This window comes from Cervus canadensis, chromosome 27 (genome assembly GCF_019320065.1).
Source record: "Cervus canadensis isolate Bull #8, Minnesota chromosome 27, ASM1932006v1, whole genome shotgun sequence".
Lineage (NCBI taxonomy): Eukaryota > Metazoa > Chordata > Mammalia > Artiodactyla > Cervidae > Cervus > Cervus canadensis.
In genome coordinates this window covers 31,530,644-31,545,963 of record NC_057412.1, presented here as the reverse complement: position 1 = coordinate 31,545,963, position 15,320 = coordinate 31,530,644, and positions in this window count along the sequence as shown.

Below are 15,320 nucleotides of genomic sequence, written 5' to 3'. Positions count from 1 at the left end.
CAAACATCTGCTTTCAGATATGCATGGATTCAGTAAACTTGCTTTAGACTTCTTGAGAAAGTGCACATTTTATAGGTAATTCTAAATATTAAGTAGTGCCCTAGAAAGTTATTTGCATTAATATACAGAAATATAAATGGTTCTGCTAATTAAACAGTTATATGAAAGTGTTGATAAAACCTCAACTGACTTAACTATATATATTTTCCAAAAACATACACTTTATTTGCTTAGCTAAAATTTAACTATATGATTTTACAAAGAAGTGAAAAAACAGGGCTTATTCAGAAAATGTGAGGGGAAAGTGCTTATAAACATTAGATTCTGTGTTGTATAGGAATAACTATTATAGGAAAGGAACATAAGTGTGCTCCTTTTAATTCATTCACTTTAGAAAACATGTACTAAAAATGTATAAATTAGTTATACTGCTCAACATAAGGATGGTCTGTGAAATTAGTGTGCTGATTAGAATAACATTAATTCCATGTATAAACATAGGAGCTTTATTTCTTAAAAGAATATTTTTTAAAATCATATAATTCACCAATCAACATATCAAGATAGTTTTGTTTCATACAAAAATATATTTTCCAGAATAGAAATAACAGTTTTCATATTATTTGCATAAAGAACATTTTATTCATCTTCCATCAAATCTCAGTATATATTTATACATTATATAAAATCTTCCACTAATTTTAGTCAATTTAAATTTCAAAACAAATATAAAAATTAGCCAGGTTAAGAATAAAATGGGGCTAATTATCTAAACAACACCTACCCATATTCAACCCATTCTTTATCATATGTCTTATTTTCTAAAATCTGTTCTATTATTTCCATTGAGTCATTCTGCTTGGATTTTTTTACGTTAAACACTGCCTGCATTTCACAAACAGAACTTTGATTATGTCTATTATTTTACTCAGTAATTAAAACAGGAAACTTCTTGAAAATTTTTGAAGAAATCATTTTAATTTTTGTATAATTTTTATGGGAGTATAGTGGATTTACAATGTTGTGTTAATTTATGTTGTATGGCAAAGTGAATTGGTTATACACCTTAATATGTTTACTCTTTTTAAGATTCTTTTCCCATATAAGTCATTATAGAGTACTGGCTAGAACTCCCTGTGCTATACAGTAGGTCTTTATTAGTTATCTATTTTATATATAATATTGTGTATATATCAATCTCAATCTCCCAATTTATTCTCCTTCCACTGCCCACCCCACCCCCCGCCCCGGTAACTATAAGTTTGTTTTCTCATCTGTGACTCTTGAGCTGGAAAACAGAGTGTTGGAAATCACTGCTACAGAACAGAATAAATAAAAAAAGAATGAGAAGAAACGAGAAAAATCTCAGAGACCTCTGGGACAACATTAAACATTTACAACAACATTCACATTGTAGAGGACCCAGAAAAAGAAGAGAAAAGAAAAAGACCTGAGGAAATCTTTGAAGCGATTATAGCTGAAAAATTCCCTAATGTGGAGGAGGAACCATTCACCCACTTTTAAGAAGCATAATGAGTCCCATACACGATAAGCCCAAGGAGGAATGTGCTGAGACATATATTAAACAAACTGACAAAAATTAAATGCAAAGAAAAATACTGAAAGCAACAAGGGAAAATAACATACAAGAGAATCCCAGTAAAGTTATCATTTTTTTTATTGCTGAAAATAGTAAAAACATACACAAGCAGGACAATTACAAATGTTCATCTAATAATCTTATAACCATATGTATTAAAAAAATAATTGCAGCCCTATTTATAATAGCTAAGGCACGGAAGCAACCTAGATATCCATCAGCAGATGAAAGGACAAAGAACATGTGGTCCATATATAAATGGAACATTACTCAGCTATAAAAAGGAATGCATCTGAGTCAGTTCTAATGAGGTAGAGGAACCTAGAGCCTATTATACACAACGAAGTTAAATCCAAAAGAGAAAAACAAGTATCATATATTAATGCATATATATGGAATCTAGAAAGACGGTACAAATGAACCTATTTTCAAGGCAGCAAAAGAGAAATAGATAAAAAAGAGACTTGTGTACACAGTTGGGGAAGGAAAGGGTGGGACAATTTCCTAGCGTAGCATTGAAGCATATACATTACCATAGGTAAAATAGATATCCAGTGGGAATTTGCTATATGATGAGGGGAGTTCAAAACTGGTACTCTGTGAAAACCTAGAGAGTGGTATTGTGTGGGAGGTGAGAGGGACGTTCAAGAGTGAGAGAACATATGTATACCTATGACTGATTCATATTGGTATATGGCAGAAACCAATGCAATATTGTAATTATCCTCCAATTAAAAAGAAAAATAAAATAGGAATTGTTCTGAAAATAATTTAAAAATTAAAAGAACAATGCCATAATATTAGGAAAAGTTAGTGTAAGGCATCCAAGGACATGATGTTTAGAATAATAAATGCCAACCTAACTACTTGAAATGAGGAAGAAAATAATCAGTTTAGTTGTCAGCATATTAAAAATAAATATTTAAGTTTTTAGGATCATCAAATACACAGTTGTCAATAATATCAGCTAATCAATATTATCAAATAATTGAATATAAACTGATGGAGAGGTTTGTACATATAATCAGCAATTAAAAAATTTAAATTCAAGATATTAATCTGCAATAGCTGCTGTACTTTAATATGTTTTAAACTGAGTCATTTGGATCAAGGATTTAATAAAAAAGATTTTTAGCAAATTCTGAGCCTGGATACATCTTTATCCTTTTGAAATCAGGGCAATGCTTAGGGGACCTTATTAAAGAGAATAAAATTGCAAAAATAATTAGCATGCCTGTGTTCACTTTATAAACCCAAATGCCAGGAAGTGTCCTTTAGCTGGAGGCTCCAAAACTTTAAATGCAAGTAGAATATTTCTAGGTGGAGAGAAAGGATTTTGTAGTAAGTGTGGATTGAAGAAAGGGCCTAACTGATAGCTGTTGAAGAGGAATAAGAGAAACTAAGTGAAACATTCTATGCAGAAAGGAGATGAGCCACTCATGAGATATAATTACTCATGACATTCATATCCTTTTTATCCTGACTTGGCATGATGTAAAATATACAGTAATCTACCACATGTCAAAGCTTTCCGGGACTATTCTGCAGCGCAGTACTTAGCCTATTTCTCATTCAGTACCCCGAGTATTGTGGTTAGTTGGTCAGTTGTATCTGATTCTTTCCATCTCATGGGTTGCCTCCAGGCTCCTCTGTCTATGGGGATTCTCCAGGCAAGAATATTGGAGTGAATTGCCATGCCCTCCTCCAACCCAGAGATCGAACCCAGGTTTCCCACATTGTAGGTGGATTCTTTACCATCTGAGCCACCATGGAAGCCCACCCCAAGTATTACCCTACTTCAGTGACTAAGGCCAATACTGACCATGACAATTATCAGGTGGGATGAGCTACACCATTACCATTGTTATTGATGGAGAATTAATAACACTAGAGCTGCTGCAAAGTTGAGGATCCTGTCCTTAAACCCGACCAATGCCAAGGGTTAGGCAAGGATAACACAAATGAACTCACTATGAAATGGAAAGAACTTGCAAAAAGGCTCCTTAAACTTTCTAAATGTCATTCGTGTGTGTGTATACTTTGCCAATGTCGGTTTCTTTTCTCTGTCATTTCCCTGCCTTTAACTACTGCTGCTGCTGCTAAGTCGCTTCAGTCGTGTCCAACCCTGTGCGACCCCTTAGATGGCAGCCCACCAGGCTCTGCCGTCCCTGGGATTCTCCAGGCAAGAACACTGGAGTGGGCTGCCATTGCCTTCTCCAATGCATGAAAGTGAAAAGTGAAAGTGAAGACCCTCAGTCGTGTCCGACTCAGCGACTCCATGGATCGCAGCCTACCAGGCTCCTCTGTCCATGGGATTTTCCAGGCAAGAGTTCTGGAGTGGGGTGCCATTGCCTTCTCCTCCCTGCCTTTAGAGAACTGGTTTTATTTTCATCCTGAGTATGAAATCTGTCTTTGTTATCTTTCCTCACAGACCTCTGTTTGCAATTTGGAAACTGATGTTTTCTTCTTCATAAGAGAGATTTAATATCAAACATGATCTATTATACATAGATCTTAAGTTTCAGGTTAATTAGTGTATTTGGGCAGTTGACTTGCCATATCTTGAAATGATGTGTTATGCTTATTTAAATTTTTGTTGAATTATTTAATTAGGTAAATGATACTGAATAAGGGATATCTGTCAATTAATTTTCTTAAAGCTAAGGAAGGCAAATAGGAAAATGTTAGTATTGTCATGGAAACTAGTGAAATATAAGAAGGGAAATGTTTCAAGTTCTGTGAAACCAAAACTCAACACCCTAATTAGAGGGAATAATCGAACTATTTTTAGGAACAGAGCACAAAAACTATTGATAGGGAAAAATAAAAATATGAGACCAAAAATATTTGGAACACAAACTATTAAATATAAGGTTAAAAAATAAATTGAACACAAACCATAAATATAATTTGATCTATAGAATACTCTGATTTATAATGAGAAAGAAACACGTGTAGGTTGCCAAGAATAAAATATTTTGGAAATTAAATGATTCCACATCTTTGAATATTAAATACTGTAACATTATCATATAAGGAAACACTTAACCTCTCCTGACATCAGTGGCAAAGTTTTTTTAAGGGAACTGAGGTATGAAAATAGAAATTGAAATTTTAAATATAACCCTAAATGAATTGAACAGTTTGTGTTAGTGACATTTAGAAAATAATGTCACTTGTTTAAATATTTCCACTCATTTTGAAAAATGTTACAAGTTTGTGGATAAATTATCTACTATCTAAAATACAATATAGAAAAAAATTTCTAAAGTGTTCTTTTTGTTTTCCTCCTTGATTCAAGCTAATGTATCCAGGATACCTTAAAATCTATTTACCTATTTGTTTAAAACTGTACTCTTACCTTATTTTACATATTTAACATTTGTTTTATACAATATAGTAACTTAATATAGTTATATTGCTATATAACATACACTTTGACTATTTCCTTTAGTCTATGGAAAAAACTATAGAGTTCAAATAAATATGATAGATTATGTTGTCCCCAAAACCAGATGTTTTGAATAATCCATTAACTTTCACACTAAAACCATAGAAATGTCCTCAAGAAAAGCTTCAATCACAAAGATACATTAAAAACAAGAACCTAGTGTTCAATTCTCTTATCCATTCTCCATTCATTTTAACTGTAAAATCTAAATTCAATTGTAAACTGTGACCAATTAAGGGAAAATTTTCAACCAAATTATTTAATAGATACTTATTCAGACAGTATCTAATAGTTTGTTGGCTTGCTGGCTAACCCTTTCTTTTATTCATACTTAATAAACCATGATGGCCAAAGCAGATCTCATCCTCTCTCTTTTTCTTTTCTTGTTAAAAATAAGACTATAAAATCATATATACTACATAAGTTACTGTTTATTTAGAGAAACTAAAGATCTAAGATGTTAAATGGCCTGCCCAAGGTCATACAACTCACTCCTGGATGAGTCAAGTCTAGAACTCAGGGGTCTAGAGTACTCTTTGGTGCCAAGTTGCCCTTAATTCCTAAGGATGCAACAATTTCCCAGTAATCTTTAAATTGCGAGCAGATGCTAAATGAGCAATGAACTTTGAAAGCTATATAAACACATGAATAAAGTTTAGAGTGATAATCAAATAAAACTTAACAACAAAGTCCATTTAGCACATGCTTAATGGATGTGCCATCATATCCTGCCGCAAGGTAATCGGGTAAATAGTGAGCAAAGATCATAAAAGATCATATTAGTCTTTTAAATGGTTAATTGTATTATATCTTTAATTTTTTACGTCCTGGGTCATTAGTTAAACCTGATTCTAGTTTTCCATTAGCCGTGTTGGGTCTTACTCTGCTTGGAAAGATTTCTCGGGGCACAGAGGCACACACCTTCACAAAAGCATTTTGAAAGTACCCTATAGATCAGCGAATAAAGCAGCCTATTCAAAAGCACCTTGGGGGTGGGAAAGGCCTCTGGAAACCAGGATTGTAAACTAAGTCTTATGAGGGAATTAGAGCAGTTTCCAGCAGTAAAATATTTTCATCAAAAAAACTAGTACAAAAAGTTCCTAACTTGAAAAGAAAAGTTGCTTGTTGCTTCAAGTAACAGAGCTATACCAACTGGGACTGCTGAGCTCAAGGTTAAAGTAAAAGCACAGTGATAAGAAGGGCACGAGCAAGGAATTGAACTTGAAAAATGCTGGTGCAGAAAGAGGCAGTGAAGGGAGACGGAGGTTGAACACTGTGAACCACACTAGCCTGTCTTGCTGGGTCTTCAGGGGGTGGAGATCAGTGCTGAAATGCATGGTCTGCCTAGCTCACTTTTTGATCTGCCTTAAGGTTAAAGCTTGAGGAAAACAGCAATTGACAAGTTTAGAGGAAGACCACTGCCTAAAACTTGATTCCCATTACTCTTACTAGTTTTTACATGAGGCAAGGCAATGTTCCTATATTAGAACAAACTCTATTCTACTTCGTTTACTGCCACTTAACTAACTTGCCTGCTTTTTAGCAAGTGCCCCTTCGTTAAGGAAGCATTTATCTTAAACGAACAAGGAGCAGCAAAATATAGTAGTACAATTGATACATAATCATTAGGGCTTTCATTGAGAGGAAAGATTATTTGAGGAACTTTTGACTTTGATAATCAGAAATGTCAAAAAAGAAGAAGTAAAACATTCACGATTAAGGATGAGCATTTTAGCAAAATCATTTTAATTTATCAGATTCTCTATGGCAATGGTTTCATAATTGTATCCTATAAATAAGTCACAAAAACATTTTAAGGGGACACAACCAACATTTAAATAATAACTAGAAGAGAGCAAAAATATAATAGAAACTATAACAGTACATGTTTTATAGCAAGCATAGGTATTATTTGATGTAATTTTTGTCTCTTTGTGTGTGTGTGTGTGTGTGTGTGTGTGTGTGTTCTGGATTTCTATGCTGCCAATGTGTTTGTTATTTGAGTCAAAGAAAATCCAGCAAATCTCTGCCCCCTAAAAAAAAAAAACCAAAAAACTAAACATTGAAAATTACTACCCCTTTTTCAAGGTGCAAACTGTAAAGGACTATTGCCCTTGAATGTACAAATAATCAAATAGGTGATAAAATTCCAGTAACCCACCAAGTCTTTACTGCTGAAAAAACACTTCATTTCCCTATGTAAAAGTCCTCCCTTTGGAGCCTAATTTCTATTTTTATTTTCTCTCACATACACAAACACTGCATACAGAGTCACAGCTCACACAAAGTAGCCTACAGAATATTACACTGACAAATGCTAATTAGCTCAAAATGTTTGACAGTTTGCTTTCTTTTTTCTCATAATTATTTAAAATTGGTACATCTTTTTTTCACAGTTTTTCAGAAGGAATCTGTAAAATGATACCAACTGCCTTCCGCTCACTTTTCCTATTTTGTATTACTATAGCTACATCAAACTCACAAATACTTACACATATACCACCACAGAAACAACAGGGAATCTTCAGAATATCATTATTATCAACAGGCTCCAGAACCTTCCCCCTACCTATTTTCTATTCATAGATAAATGGGCAGAATAACAGCATTCCATCTGGTTTATCCCACTGGGTTTCAAATGTGCCATCTGGCCCATTCTCCATAATTATATTCATCTCTTCCAACTACCTAATAAGAGTGCAAAAGAAATCCTGGATTTATCTGATTCCATGAGAAATATTTATTGAACAGTTATTCATTAAGGTTATGTTTTTATGTAATCTTTTTTCCTGACTCAGTGTTATTTTAGGGTGTACTCACCTCTGCAATAGTTTATTTCATGGAATGAAAATTACCACGGTTTAACACCCATCACATGGAAGAGTGGGCTGGTTTCCATCTCTGTGTGATGAAAATATGACTGGTACTATGGCCATTGAAGACTGGAAACGCCTATGTGAGTTTGAGGACAAAGAAATGGTACATGTGTCCCCACACATACAGCTCTAAGTCTGTATTTTACAATAGAAAATTACCTTACAGTAGCATTCAAAACTAGAATTTTTCTAAGACTTCAGTATAAAATTTTCAACATGCAATGAACAATGGCTTTTACAGAGTATAAGCTATTCAGTTTTGTTATTGTTATGGGATTTTTATTCCTTTACTGTCTCAACTTAATGAGTGAAAGCAATAGTGAAACTTAACAGGCCTTTTGCTGGAAGAATTTTCTATCTAAATTACTTATGGAGCAACAAATATGCTATGGGAGGGAAGTGTACAGTGCTAAAAGTCAGAGAGCATAGCTCTGAGAGGCTTAAGTGATTCTGTGTGACTCAAGATTGATGCAAGTAATAATATGGGTTAAGGGACAGGTAGAAATAGCAGAGGGCAATAGGTTTGTTTAATGGAGTGTCTTTCTTCTATATTACTGATGAAAGAGAAGGCAGTTATCTGCTGGTAAACTTATATTCTTTTTGTTTCCTTATTCACAGAATTACAGTTTCCCTGAAAATGTGCAATCACTAAAGTCCTAATATCAGTGTTTGTCCAGTTTTTTCCTCTATAGATTTAAATACATTAATCTTTTAAAATGCTCTAAGAATAGACTTAATGTGCATACAGATTCCTCAACCATTTCATGCCATGAGTTAAGGACTGACTTATTATTTATTTTATCATGGCAAAATAGACATAAAATGAAATTTAGCACTTTATTTTTAAGAGTACAGTTCAGTGGCATTATGTACATTCACATTATTATGCAATCTTCACCACTATCTCCATAAAGCTTTTCATCTTCCCCAAATGTAACTCTATATTCATTAAACAATAACTTCCCACTCGCTCCTAGGTCCTGGCAATCTACTTTCTGTCTCTATGAATCTGAGTGTTCTAGATACCTTGTATAAATAGAATCACATAATATTTGTCCTTTTGTGGCTGGTTTCTTTCACATAGTATATTATCGTTGAGGTCTAGTCATGTTCTAGCATATGTCAGAATTTCCCTCCATTTTAAGGATTAATAATTTTCCATTGGTTTGCTTCCACATTTTGGGTATTGTAAATAATGATGTTGTGAATGTGGAGTATAAATATCTGCTTAAGTCCCTGCTTTCAATTGTTTAAGGTATACATAATATTCAGGAGTGGAATTGCTAGATCATATAGTAATTCTATTCCTAACTAAATTAAACATCAGTGAGAAATCTGACTATGTACATATGTATAAGCTTATTTATTCAATTCTAATATACATCTATAGTGATTTCAGAATAGTTGATCAGTACTTTCATAGGAAACAAATTTACCATAGGGTACAGTGCATCTATAAAGTTTTTTTTGCCTTTAATCTTGTAGACTCTGTTCTTTTCCAAATATCTTTAGGTTAGCATCATTATGCTCCTTCAGGGAGGTTGTACACATTTGCAAAAGACTTAGGTAGATCCTTTTTCTTACATTCTGGATCGTGTTCTAGGGTAGTCATTCTTCAAAATATTTTTGTTTTAATTTGCCTACTCGTAGGCTTAATTTTTCTGCTGCAAAGTTCTATATATTTGGACAAATGTATCCAACATTACCATATTGTACAGAATATTTTCACTGCCCTAAAATATCCTATATACTTTATCTCCTCAACATCCCCCTCTTTCCCTAAACTACTGGCAACCATTCATCTGTTTATCATTTCTATAGTTTTGTCTTTTTTAGAATATCACATGACTGGTATGTACTGTACATGGGCTGTTTAGACTGATAGATTAGTTTGTTTCATTCAGCAATATGCATTTAAGGTTAATCTATATCTTGGAAAGGTTTAATAGCTCATCTATTTTTCTCATTAAATAGAATGGTACTCACAGTTTTGTTTTCTATTCACCTATTCAAGGACATCTTGGTTGCTTTCAGTTTGGGGCAATTATGAATAAAGCTCCCATAATTTTGCATGCATGTTTCCATATCAGCATAAGTTTTCAAATCATTTGGGTACAAATATATGAACACAATACCAGGATCATATGGCAAAACTATATTTAGCTTTGTAAGAAACTGCCAGACGTTTTTCCAATGTGGCTGTACCATTTCACATTCCCACAGCAATGAATGAGAGTTCCTGTTGAGGTTTGGTTTTTAACCAGCAGTTTTGCAGAGAGCTATGGCAAACAATGCTATGCTATGCTTTAAAAATGAAATAACCTACCTATCCATTCCCTCCCTGAAAGTGTTATTTCTATAGTAGGTCAGTTCAGTTCAATTCAGCCACTCAGCAAACCAGTAATAACTTGTTAAATGATGGATATTATTGCTTGAGTATCTGATCTAACAAAATCAGAAAAAAATTTAAATTATGAGATAGGAAGTCAAAAGAAAGCTACATCAAATACATGGTATAACTGAACATATTTTAAATCATGATCTACTGTGTAAAGCTTTGTTTTACTCTGCTAGATTGTAAGTGTGGGACCAGATCAGTGTTTCTTAGCATTATATATTAATTCCTAAAATATTTATGCCTAATAAATGTTTGTGGGGTAATGAAATTATGATGATAACAATGATGATGCTGCTGAAGGTATGTTGAAGTAAAATGTGCTTACTATTTTTTTATGGCACATATTAAATGCTAAGTAAGTTTCACTAAATAATAAATAAAACAGTACATTTTTTTTTAAAAAAATTAACTAATCACAGGTTAGTTATAGCTAGCTCAAGGCTCTTGGTGGAGATTTTTAATTCTGGAGATAGCCTTTCAGGCATGGGTATGCAGAGAAGCAAAGACAAATATTTGCTAATGTCATAAAGTTACGGCTCTCATAGAGTGGAGTGGGAGTGTGGGCTTCCGTGGTGGCTCAGATGGTAAAGAATCTGCCTGCAATGAGGGAGACCTAGGTGTGAGCCCTGGTTTGGGAAGATCCCCTGGAAAAGGGAATGGCAACCCACTCCAGTATTCTTACCTAGAGAAATCCATGGACAGAGGAGCCTGGTGAGCTACCTTCCATGGGCTGGCAAATGGTTGGACACGACTGAGTAACTAACACACAACATGCAGTATTGTTATGGCAGACTTAGTTATAAATATCTAGTTTGTAGACTGTTGTCTTAGTAGACTGGAACTCAGGAATGAGAAATAGGCTAAAGATTAGGAATTCTTGAGTTATATTGTTGGCAAATTAGGCCATGGATGAAACCACTCAGGAAGAAGGGTAGATGAGATGAGAACAGGAGAAAGAATTCTAAGGACTTGCATCTAAGGTGAGGTTGGTCAGAGAACCTTTCCTGGGAGACTTATAAGGCCAATGGATGATGGAAGAGAGTTTCCAAAAAGAGAGAGTGGTCTAACATGATTAAGACATTAATACACTAACAGAAAGTTTCAAAGCAGATTCTGTAAATGGGATATGAATGATAGCCCTCAGCAAGTAACTTTAGAGAGCTGGATTTGATTTTGTTGTTGTTTTCAAGAGTGAATATGGTTAAGGAAGTGGACACAACCAGGATGGATGGAGACTATATGATGAAGGGTGTTAAGAGCATTTTGTTTTGTTTTTGTATTCACTCTTCTAAAATCAGACCTTCTCTTGTGTTCTCTTGTTTTATCTAATCTCCATGCTTCCCCTCCATTCTTCTTTCCATGACACCCCGCCTCAATCTCTCTCTTAAATTCTGTCTTTGGTGCTGTGAGATTACTCACCTGCTTTTTCATACACTGGAATAAGAATTTGGTTAAGAGGAAAAAAGGTTGAAATCATATAATCCCTTATAAATGTTAGATTTTACTTCTATAGTGCAGGCTTCAAAATTCAGAGAGTGTGTTACAAGGGGTGTGCTTTGCCTTGCTGAGCTTCTGTACGTCAGCTGACATTGCAGTTTGGTAAATGTCACTACTCTCTGGGATCTAGAATGCTAGGATGCAGCTGGTCTATTGGACTCTCTGTGAAGCTATTAAAGAAAGAAATATCTGACTTTTCATGGGGCGTTTTTCCAAAGACATTGACCAAATGAAAATTCTTCACCAAAGTATTTGTAGAATAAACTTCCTGGTGCTGAATTGTGACATATTGGACCAGCTTAGGAAGCATTTTACTTTTATTTTTACCCCAGGGGAACAATATTCCAAAACTCATCCCTCATTTACAGCACTATTTGGACTGTTTTCTGGAACATGAGTAAAATGACTCTGTCACCCTTCTCTGCATATTTGATGTAGCTGCCTAAATCGCTCCTTGCTTAATGATTTCTCCATAATATGAAACTTAACTCACACAAGAGTACCTAACACAGAAGATGCACTCATTAAATATTAGGTGCTTTGGGTGAGAGGCAGAGCTTCTCTTTCACTTGAAACTGAAAATGCCTGTGATTACATTTTAATCCCCCTTTGCATTTAGGATGAGCCACATAACCTTGACTTTTTACATCAGAAACGTCCTCTATAGTTTCTGAAATTGAAATGTACAGAGAAAGGATGTTAAAGAGACAGAGAGAGCAGAGAATATATTCTGATGGTCCATGGTGACTATGGAGCAGACACATGCTGATGCCTGGGGTGACAGAACCCATGTTTTCAAGAGAAACCTGTAACCAGGGAAGCCTCTTTATGTAGTATGCAGTGCTTGAGGCCTATTTCCATTCTGTGGCATGATTTTGGCTAAGGTTCTGACTGCAACCTTACATTCTTTTTCTCACTCTTTTTCTGTATGTGGTTTTCAAGGCTCCTGGTATTCATTCTATTTTTAAAAATTTATTTTCTGCTTAAATAATAATCAGAGTCAGGTTCTGTTGCCTACAGCTAAGAACCCTGAAAGATACAATTGCCATATACATCAAAACTCAGAAGCAGCCACCAAGGATCTTAAATTTAACTCTGACTATGTATTATTAATGCCTCAAGAATCTCAAGTATGGGAAATCTATGTGAAAATACTCTGTTTATTCTTGAGAGCCGGTAATGAAGTGAGATGCTAAGGATTGATTACTTAAGGCATGAATTCGGTGAGTGAGCTCTCGGTAGGTCAGATTCTGATGGCTGCCTGTGGAGACTGCTTTCCCAGTTTGAGAAATAAAAGCCCAAGCTCCAAAGCTATTTTTCTGACTAATTTCTAGTAATGTTCCCTTAATAAACAGAACCAATTTTTAAAAATCTACTCAATAATATCCCAAATAATGATTTCTGTTGCTAAATTCTTCAAGGACTTTTTGTATAATGATCTCCTAACTTCACCGGTTTAGTGTTGTGACTCTATGATCCTTCTTAATGGATCATGCTTCCACCTCAGTCCCTTTGCCCTCAAAGTAGAACTTTTCTAGCTAATTGTGTGCGCCCTTAAAAATGTCTGCTAGTTTCCTCTTGTTTAAAATCTGAGATTCCTCATAATTCTTTAAGAGAAAAAGTATGTTTCAGGATTTGACTTAAAATAAATATTTGTGTTGAAATGACAATATCATATTGTCTTAATATGCCAATATAGAATCAGAAGAATTTTCTTTTGATGGTTTTATAATGTGGGACAAAATATGAAAGTGTTTTGGTTTCCTGTAATTTAAAAGTTTGTCTTGAAACTTTGATAATATCTTTGAACAAATAAAGTGTATAGACATTGGCATGATGGACAGAAAGTTCCTCTGCCCTTTATATGCAGATCAAATGGATTTGTTTCCTTGAAGTAGAAGTAATCTTAGATAAATGACCCCAATATATACTTGTTACCATGCAAAGTAATTATTTAGGCTTGGTTGGTAGATAAACAGATTCTTCAAAATATTGACTGGTTAAATAACCTATAGATACATTTGAAAAAAGGATCTTCTAGTGTTCAGCTGAAATAATAAAGGATATAACACTTTACCAATGTTATTTAATTGACAAGATGGACATTGAATAAAATCCAGTGTTATTTGGATAAACCAATATGATATATTGGGCTTCCCAGGTAGCTCAGATGGTAAAGAATCTGCCTGCAATGTGGGAGACCTGGGTTCAATCCCTGGGTTGGGAAGATCCCCTGGAGGAGGGCATGGGAGCCCACTCCAGTATTCTTGCCTGGAAAATCCCCATGCACAGAGGAGCCTGGTGGACTACAGTCCACGGGTCACAAAGAGTGGGACATGACTGAGTGACTGAACACTGCACCATGTGACATATTGCCTAGAAGTTTGACCCTTAGAGTTTGCATGACATCAAACTTATTTTTCTTTTCAGGAAAATCTTGTCCTACTCATGGGTGGTCTTTCCATTTGAGTCTTATCAATATTCATAAGGGGAAGTAAAATCTATTCTGAGCTTAGCTGATTGTTGAATTATATGACCCCATTCTTTTCCAGTACAACACAGTCCTACTTTCACATAGATGTCAAAGAGCATAAACTCAATTCACTTCTATTTAGTGCTTATCAAAACTGGGCTGAAATGGATAAACTCTAGGGAATATTGTCTGAATGATATTTAAACTTTGTACTCATTTATCAACCAATTTACATTAGTGATTTAAAAATCATGCTCTAGAATACTCTGTTCTAACAAGACTTTGAGTAAACTGTCACTGTGTAACAGAGATGAAGGTAGGATGGTCTTAGTTGGAGTGCAATAGACAGCCTTCATCCTAATTACCAAGAACTTGGCTTTCCCTAGAACTAGAGAGTAGTGTTTAGAAAACTTCACTGTGTTAATCTGGTTTGATGCATTAAGACATTCCATCAAAGAATGTACACCAGAGCCATACTCTTCAAATCCCCACCACCTAGGACTACCTTATTTCATTTAATGTGTTGTATGACACAGTTCATGGATGACTTATGAAAGATATTGAATACAACACTTTGAAACTCAGCATAGCTCTATTACAATTACAATATTGGCACATTTATCATCATTGTAACTCCTCTTTACTCACAGGAAAACTGTATTTCACATAACACAGCGAGGAATAATTATGTGAAATCAATTTGTATTCATCTTTGGAACATTGGGGCATTGGGATTCCTTATATTCACTGGTTGTTTATAAGCTAAAATCTAGCAAGTACACAATAAATGACCTATGGCCATATTTTGTGTGTTAATGTTTGATTTTGTGTGCTCTGGTTGTGTTTTTGTTTATTTGGGGATTGCTTTTGGACTTGATTTTATCTTTAACCTGTTTTGTTTCTTAACCAAAAAAAAAATCTGATTAACAGTGTTTGTACTTTTGAATGCTGCCTGAAATTCACGTTTTGGGGTCTTTTTTTGAACAAGGCAGGATATAAATTTGTTAGAATAATTTAAAAATGTA